Source organism: Myotis brandtii, unplaced genomic scaffold, assembly GCF_000412655.1.
Source record: "Myotis brandtii unplaced genomic scaffold, ASM41265v1 scaffold395, whole genome shotgun sequence".
In the NCBI taxonomy this organism is placed as follows: domain Eukaryota; kingdom Metazoa; phylum Chordata; class Mammalia; order Chiroptera; family Vespertilionidae; genus Myotis; species Myotis brandtii.
The window spans coordinates 2,794,483-2,803,758 of NW_005365155.1; the positions used below are offsets into that span (position 1 = coordinate 2,794,483).

Genomic DNA, 9,276 nt, shown 5'->3' on the forward strand with positions numbered 1-9,276 from the left:
AACTATATATATATATATGAAAGCCTAAGCGACTGGATGACCGACGACCTGACGACCAGCCGGTAGCTATGACACGCACTGACCACCAGGGGGCAGACACTCAATGCAGGAACTGCCCCCTGTTGGTCAGTGCTGATAGGCGCCAGGTGCCAGGCTGTGCGAGCCTCTCCTGTGGACACTCCCCCTGCAGGCCCCAGCGGTGGTGGCAGGTGCAGGGGGGCCTGGGCTTGGGCTCCTCCCTGGCCACCTACTGCTTCACGCACTACTTTTGCTGTGTGGGACTGACACGTGGACAGCGGGCTGGAGCCCGATGAGCTGGTGGGTAAGGCTGGGGTGTGGCAGAGCAGAGGTCCACTGATTCCCGTACGCCAGGCCGAGGGACCCCACCGGTGCATGAATCCGTGCACCAGGCCTCTAGTATTTGTGTATATAGTTCCACGATTTTATAAAAATTGGATCTTTCTATACAAGGGTTTGACAGCATGCTTTTTAACATTCAACAATATGGCTTAAATATTAAAGGGTTTTGACCATCATTTTTAGTGTACTATATTGAATTAGTTTGCTAGTGTTGCCAAAACAAAGTACCACAGACTGGTGGCTTAAACAACACACATTTATTTTCTCACAAATCTGGAGCTAGAAATCCGAGATCAAGGTGTCAGCAGGGTTGGTTTCTTTTGAGGCCTCTCCCCTTGGCTTGGAGACAGCCATCATCTCTCTGTGTGTTCACATATCTGCCTTCGTGTAAGTCTGTGAAACAGGTTAGGGCCCACCGTGACTAAAGACCTTATCTCCAAACACAGCCACCTTCTGAGTTACTGGGGATTAGGGCTTCAACATAGGAATTTCGAGGGTGCGTGGGGCATACTTCAGCCCATAACACATATATTTTTAAAAATGATTCTCCACGCATGCCATTTTTTCCCCCAAAGATTTCAACAATGCCTTGGAAGTTGCATTTTATCCTTGGTTTTGGAATTTCTTTTTATACCTTTGACTGAGGGTGAGTAGAGTCTCGGTAAAGGTGCAGACCAGATGCCAGCTTCCCCATGAGACTCCACAATTGGTTATTCCCTGCTCACCTCGGCGGCAGACACACAACTGGTTATTCTGTGGCCTCTGAGGAATATTGACATAGTTCATCAGTATTACTCAAATTTACCTTGGGCATCCAACACTTTTAAGGGTCAAACTTTACATTTTTTATATCATACAGACTTCGTCCGCTTTTTTCTTCTCAGTTGTCCCCTTCAATACTCTTGTTTTTTCAGCCTACAAGAAATTTTTCAAGACTTTGCCCTAAGCTCACCAAACACTGGTATTAATCCAGACATATCTGTTTCCCTGTTAAAATACCAAAGTGAAGAAAATTGAATTTTTATTAGCCACTTTCCCTTTTGCCAGGAGGGTAGTAAATATTTAACAGAGAAGAGCTGACTGAGACCAGGTAACATGGCCAAGTTTTTCTTGTGGTGATGGTTTTACTAGTATGTGTGGACAAAGCCATCAAGGGAGCCCAACAAATTTTAATGTGTAACTGAGCTCTTTACCCTACTTGCACTGCAGTGATGAATGAAACACACCTTACTTTTCCAGCTATTCCTTCTAACCTGGGCTTGACGACTCTCACATTTTGCCTAAGCCTCCATAGTCAACCCTGCTGACAAGGTGCCATTCCGTAGCTTAGTGAGCAGATACAGACCTTCCTCCTCAGTGAGGGACAAGACCAGAAAGGGACTCGCTAATTACAGAGTGAGAAAGGTCAAAAGAAAATTCCCTTCCATTTGCTGGTTCCTAAAGAATAGGTTTTTATCTGAGAAGATGCATTGTTTGAAAACACTTTCATTCATTTCTAAACATATCAGTCTGTGGACGTGAAAGAAAATTCTGTTCCTCAAAATATGTGAAGGAATATTGCAGTGTTTTAAAAAAGTTGAGCTATTGAGTATAACGATCTCCCCTGTGTCAATCATGCAGCTTAAACTCTGGATCCTCTTTTTCTTCTTTCCTCCTTCCTTTTCAGAGAGAACAAATACCCGCATTTTCTGTTTGGCATCCTTTGGATTTTTTTGAAAGTTAGCATACATGTATATAACCACAAATAATATGCCCTATTATAATTCATATAAAAACATAATATATGTATGTAACCTTCAGCAAAATTCTCTTTCCATTTTATATCATTTTTTAAATTTACATGTTTTGAAATTTACATGTTATAGTTCCAATTTTCCCATGTCACTCTGCATAATATTCCATTGCATGAATAATCCATAGTTTACCTAGTCTACTAATGGACATATATGTTATTTCAAATTTAAATTCTTTTTACTGTCAAAAAACACACTGCTTCAGTGACTGTGCTGTACCTGTCTCTTCTGAATAGCACCGGATGAATGCAGTCTATGAGAACTCTGTTATTTCACCTCCTCGCCAGCATTTGGTATTTCATTATCATCAACATTTACAACTGAATTTTGCACTAGACAATGGGGAGGGGATTGGAGGACACTAATCTAAATCCAAGACTGCTCAAATTTTATCTTTAAATGGAAGTATGGAAAGATTCAAATATTAGTCATAGGTTTACAAAAGAAAAGAAATATTGATAAGGAATTTTATTTGAATGTGCATTGAATGAAAAATATAAATTCATTTTTTTGTATTAAAGGGTGCTCAACCAATGTCTCTCTCTTATTTATCCACTAGAGGCCCGGTGCATGAAAATTCATGCACTGAAGCGGGGGGTCCCTCAGCCCGGCCTGTCCCCTCTCACAGTCAGGGAGCCCTCAGGGCGGGAGGCGACCCGGTGATCAGGGGAAGGCGATACCCCATCACACCTCTGCTGCTGCCACTGCCAGTGGAGCAAGCCTCGGCCAGCCCTGGTTACCTGAGCCTCGGGTGGCCTGGGGCAGCTGGGCAGCCGCCATCCGAGGCTTGCATGCACCTCAGGCCCACCCTGGGTGGCTGGGGGGCTGAGGGGACCCTGGAGGCAGGTGCTGCATGCCTGCCGCCCTGGCAGGGCTGAGGAGACTGGGCACTGCCATCTTGTGGCTGTGGGCACTGCCATCTTTGAGGGTGTGACAATTATCGTATTCCCTCCTTATTGGCTGTAGGTGCTGCCATCTTTGAGGGCATGACAGTCAATTAGCATGTTCCCTCCTTATTGGCTATGGGCATCGCCATCTTTGAGGGTGTGGCAGTCAATTAGCATATTCCCTCCTTATTGGCTGTAGGTGCTGCCATCTTTGCGATGGTATTAAGGTCAATTAACATACCCCTCTTTATTAGATAGGATAAAGGGATTGTAATTAAGGTGAGTTTGGTGGAAAAAAGTCAATTTGAATAAGTCTGTCTTGTCCCCTCCTGATTTTATTATTCAACTACTAACTTCTACCCCTAAGTTCAACAGTAAACTACTTACTTGTGAGTAAGTAGACACTCTCATAAAGATCGCAATTTTCTTTTGAAAGAAAATATGAACAATGAAAACTGCTGAAAAAAGGAAAAAGAAGAATACGATTAATACCTGCAATTGAATTGACTATGTAGAAGGCACTTCCACATATTTTTTTGATCTCACAACCTACCTTTGAGGTAGGTAGGTTTCAATTATTCATTTAATGAGGTTTTTATTTCCCAGAAATGCCAAGGATGAAAAAAAAAAAAGTCTGTTCTTGGACCTGGTTTCCATGTATTCAGAGAATAATAAAAGTCAAACATTGTTCCACTGACTGGTTTTAGTTCAGAAGTAGCCTTAGACATTACTCAGAATCCATTCTTTAGAGAGGAGAGAAGAAATTTCTGAAATCCACTGTGGATGCTTTTGGAATTCTTTCTGGCTACGCAGCATTTTTGGTTGAGATAAGCATTGCTTTGTTTTGTTCAAGTCCTTAGAGGAGCATGTGGGCGCTGACTGTCCAGATGGAGGTGTTCTGGAAACAGAGGCAGGGCTCTCGCCTTTGGAAATAGACTTTGTAGAACTCAGCGCTGGACTCTGGGGTCTCCTGCCTGGGTGTGATCTGAGTAGAATTGTTTCTCATCGCGGATACAGAGCGTCTCCTTTTACCATGAGGTTGACTGTTCTGGTGCATGTCTGACAAGTCAAAACAAAATAGTCTGAGAGCTGCGTACCTCTTCATAACTTTTGCTTCTTGAAAATTGAGTGCATACCTTTTTGCCTCTTAATTCACAAGTGTCTGTATTTGGGTGTCAGCTTGGGCTTGGGCTTCAGGCACATTCCAGATTTATCCAGCACCTGCAGCGGGAAGCAGTATGGACATGCTTCTTCAAAAATGCTCTTCTCAGGGTTGGAGTTAACTGTGGGCCCAGAAAGAGCAGCAGGCCTGACCCAGGCAAAGGGTTTCAGCGACGCTGCCTGCGTGCACAGGACTGAAGCCTGCTGGGAGCCCTGTCCTGGATTTTACTGTGAAGAGATGCCAGGCAAACCCAAACTTAGTAACACTGCACACACAAAATAAATGCCTGTACTCTTCTGAATTGTCAAAAGCAAGAAACTAAAAGGGGTGGAGGACTGTTCCATATTGAAGGATACTCAAGGGACCTAATGTCTGAGTGCCATGTTCGCTCCTGAACTGGGGAAAATGGACTATAGAGGACATTGTTAAGACAATTGATAAAATTGGAATATGGGCTGTATCTATGTGTGTATATATGTTTGCCTGTAATTATATGAGCCTGGAGAAGGGCATATACTTGGGAAGGAGAGGGGGTGAAAGATTAAGAGACAAAATTATATATATAGCATACAGCGTGAAAGCATGCATGATACCATCACATTTTTGTTAAATGATAATAGATGTGTATGTGTGCATACATGAACTATATAAGGATGGTCAACAAAATGTTAACGATTAAGATGATGGGAATTTGAACTTTTCCATTTTAAATATTTATGTGTAATATAATTTTTCTTTCTAATATTTTTTCAATGCATATGTATTATTTTTATAAAAACACTAAAGTATTTTTTTAGTGCTAAAATGCAAGAAAAAGTCACTTGAGGAAATTACAAGAACATTTTTAATTTTTTTCTGTCTCATCCAATTTTTCTTGTAGTGCTGCGTTTATTACTTTAAACACCTTATGTGTTTTGCTACAAGATGTTCCCAGTTGTTCTGAGACATGTGAAAATGGGAGCAAGCCTCCGGGTTGGCGGGAATTCAGGTGTCTGGCTTTCTGAGGAACTTTGTTGGTCCGGGAGTTTCAGCAGTCACTTCCTGCCATCATAGGCTTGGAGGAAGTCCCTTTCTGGTCATTTCAAAGTTCTCCTTCCAGGACCATGTCCCTTTGACGTCTACATACTTTGAGCACACAGGGCGCAGACTCCTGCAGGCCCCACATACTGTTCTCGGACCTGAGTATCTCCTCCTTGCACCACAGATAAGCCCACACTTCCTCCCGGCTGCCTGGAGAGGTGCTGAGTATTACCCAGGTGGGTTTGTGGAATGCTTTGAGCTGCTCAGATGAAAGGCACAAAGCTCTAATTTCGTGGATAGCATAACCCCTGCTGTCAGTGGCCCCCGCGTCAGATGACAACAGGGAAAGACCCACTGGAATCAAAGATCCCGCAGGGCCATCTTGGTGCTCTGCGTGCTACCCTGGTAGCTCTAGGAGGGTGGTCTTGTAAAGAGGATAAAGAGTTAATGCTCCCGGAAGGAACTCTAACTAATCGCAGGCAGGTTGGTGGATCAAGTCCAGCTTCCTCGCTCCGCAGGTGGGGTGACCAGGAGGCAGGCTCTGTGCCACTTCCCAGGTCCTGGAGGGGCTGAGCTGCGGCTGCCCACAGTGTAACTTGCTCACCCCGAGATTCATAGGCTCCTTCTCCTCCCTATCTCGCTTCCGGAATATCTTAGCAGTGTTTTCTGGAATCCCCTCCTAAGCCCAGTCTACTCCAGCTAGACATCATGCGTTTTCCCCCCGTTCCCATTTCCCTGAGATCTAAGGCCTCTAGCTTGGCCCATCCGAATTGTCACAGTCCCAGCGTCCCACCTGGTTACAGTCTAGGCCTCAGAGGTTTCTCCTTCCTCTGAAAGGAACATACTCTACTCATGTGGCAGGGAGTCAGACACAGTACACCTCTCCTCTGTGGAGTGGGCTGGAGAGAAAAAGTGGGAACCGGACATAGACACTGGGCCCCGAGTCCTGGCTTGGGTACTTCCTAGCTGGAACCTTGAGCAAATCACCTAACTTCTCTGACCTTCAGTTTCCTCCTTGCCAACAAGGAGGTTGTTCTCTGGATTTAATGAACTAAATACAGGATGTCTCCCCCCACCCCTTTCCCGCCCCCAATGTATGCACACTTTGTCTGTAGGTTCTATTACATTTTGAAAATGAAATGTATCTTAATGAACACTGCCTTTATAATTATTCAAAGCGTGCATACATTTTTGGGGACACCCTGTATGTAAAGAGCCAAGATAGGATACTGGCTAATACAAGAAGATACTCCAGAAAATAGTTATTTGTAGTCCATTATTCTCTTTCCTGCTTTACTTTCTCATGCATCTCCCTCCATCCTGTCTCCTGAACTAGACTGTAGCCTCTCTGCCATATTTAACTTCTTTTCACATTGCCTTGCCCATGGCAGGCACTACAAATTCTTCCTGAGTTTCCTAAAGTTTTACATCAATTCAAATTCATTCACAGATTGTTTCTTAGTGTGAGGAATTCTCAAAGAATTTTTAGCAGGTCACTTCTGCTTGGGGCCTCAACTTCCTCAGATGCAGAACAAGTGTTTGGGTCTGTATTTCTAGATGCACTGAGGTCCTCCTAGCATTAAAGTTTGGAATCTATATATTCATTGAGGGCACATACTGTATGTTGTTATTCTTTCTGACCACCCGACAGTTAATACAATGATGGTCCTGAATTAAGTGACTACCCAGTGCATGTAGAACCAATTCCAGACACCTCCCAGTCGTACCTCTTACCACTGATCCTCTCTCCTTGTAAACCTGGGCCTTCCCAGGCTGGGTCTGCCTTAAGGCCTTTGCACTTGCTGTTTCTTATCATTTGGTTCTCTGCCCAAGGTCTCCTCCATGGAGGTCTCTTGCTCCACCTGTCTATCCCACAACTCTTTTTTCATTTCTGTCACTGCTCTCTGAAATTGTCTTATCATTTATTTGACTTCATTGTTTTGTCTCCCTACCTCTTCCTCTAGCCCCCCAACATCTTGGATCCTTTCATACCCCTGCTGCTAAAATAGTACTTAGCACCAACTAGGCCCCTAAATAAATGTGGAATGAATGAATGAATGAGTGAGCCCTCTCATGCCTTATAGAGTAGTTTTTAGGTGGCAAGCTCAAATCTGTGGCTATCATGCTAGGTTCTAGTGGACCTCTTTAGGTATGTGTCCTACATGACTATTGCCATAGCTCTGAGTAAACATGGAGTGGGAAGAAACAGGAACTCCTAGAAAGAGAACCGCAAACAATTATATCAGTTTATCTAGAAACTTACTTGCAATGGAAAATTCAGATATAATTAAAGAGAATAATTCTTTTTATTAAGGAAAATTTCAAACCTAAACATAAGTAGATGTGGTAGATAAGAAGAGCATATGGACTTGCTTGTACACTGTGGTGGACACCCCTTAGAGTGGCCCCCCACCCTAATGTCCATTCCCTTGTATCTATAATCCCCTCCCCTGAGTGTGTGGAATCCTGTGATTGGCTTTCTCGACAACAGAATATGGCACATTTGATGTCACCTCTGTGTGATTACTTGTTATGTAAGATTGCATCTTGCTAGCAGACTCACGCTGGGGCCTCTCCTTGCTGGCTTGTTGAAGTCAAGTGGCCATGCTGGGGAAGCCCACAGTGACAATGAACTCCGGGTGCTCTCTAGGAGCTGATGGCCAACTCCAGCCGACAGCCAGCAAAAGGCCAGGGTCTTCAGTCCTACAGGTGCAAGGAGGTGAATGCTGCCAGTGACCCGAGTGTGGAAACTGATCCTTTTCCAGTTGAGCTCCAGACAAGAATGCAGCCAGGCCAACACCTTCCTGGCAGGTGTGAGACCCTGAGCAGAGAACCCCAGGTGCCTGGACACCTGACCCACGGGAACTGAGGTAATAAATCTGTTGCTTTAGGCTGCTAAGTTTGTGATAATTTGCTGCAATAGATAACTAACATTTTTCAACAGTTTGCCAATATTGTTTCATCTATACTGTCATGTTTTGGGAGGAGTGGGTGGGCTGGAGTATTTTAAGGCACGTGCAAATACTTTAGTATGTATCTCTAACTTTTAAAAAACATAACCACAATGCCAGAAAAATTAGGTCTTAATTGACAACAAGGATGAGAATCTTTATTTTAAAGCCATCGTGTCATGGATCTTGATTGGGCACCCTGAGAAAAGTGCTTGTAATAATTCGAATAAGAATAGCATCCCATTGATCCCATGAGCTAAAGGGCAGGACAGCATATGAGAGCTTTCACTTGAAATGTCAGGCTTGCCAGTTGTTGTTTTTTTTTTTTTTTAACAGTGTAGCCAAAAAGCACTTAATTGTCACCATAATGTGCTTATCCATCATGCAATATCTAACACCACTGGAACTCAATTCAGATTGTATAAGATCCTACTCATTCCCCTAACCTGCTTTGGGATGGCCGCTTGTAAATCCCATTTTTTAAAATTCTTAACTCCTTATAACTTCGTCTTTTTCTAATCGCCGCCCCCACCACGTTTTCCTTACTGATCTTTTTCTCTTTTGATTAAACGAATCTCTTCTCCCTTTGACACAGCTCACCGAGGAGGCAGCGCTTTGCAAGGGAAATTCTCAGGGTTTGGGGCTCTATCCCATCTCCACCACAGGAGCGCTTTGTGATCGTTGGCAAGCAGTTGAGCATCTCCAAGCTGCAGAGAGCAGTGCCTCGCAGGGTGAGGTACAGCCTGCACATATAACGGGCGTAACGTGTACAGTGCTAGCACGGAGGGGGCACGGCCGTCCCCGCCGTTCTCTTTGTTAGCTCCCACCTCCGACCACCCAGCACCAGAAATGTCCAGCACCATTGCCTCTCCCGCCCTCGTCGCGGGGGATGCTGGGATTTGTAGTCCTTTAGTTCCCAAGTCGTTTCCTCTCGGAGCCGGACGGCGAGAGGAAGAACTACACCTCCCAGTGGGCCGTAAAAGGAAAGTGGGGCTCGGAAAACCGAGCGTTTGCGCCGGCTGCCTCCGCTCGCTGCTTCCCACGGGCAGTGCCAACCCGTGGAGGGCTCAGACCCCGCTGCAGGGCCGGGGAGGGCGCGAGCG

At 44.7% G+C, this 9,276-nt stretch overlaps 1 long non-coding RNA gene across 1 annotated transcript in view; it reads right to left on the reverse strand.

The window, feature by feature from the left end:
- Nucleotides 1-8,298: 8,298 nt before the first annotated feature.
- The window catches only part of LOC106727244, a 1,289-nt gene continuing 311 nt past the window's right edge, over nt 8,299-9,276 (reverse strand). The window contains exon 2 of the long non-coding RNA XR_001363409.1: nt 8,299-8,880. This is a non-coding gene — a long non-coding RNA (uncharacterized LOC106727244). The remainder of the gene's footprint in view (nt 8,881-9,276) is intronic.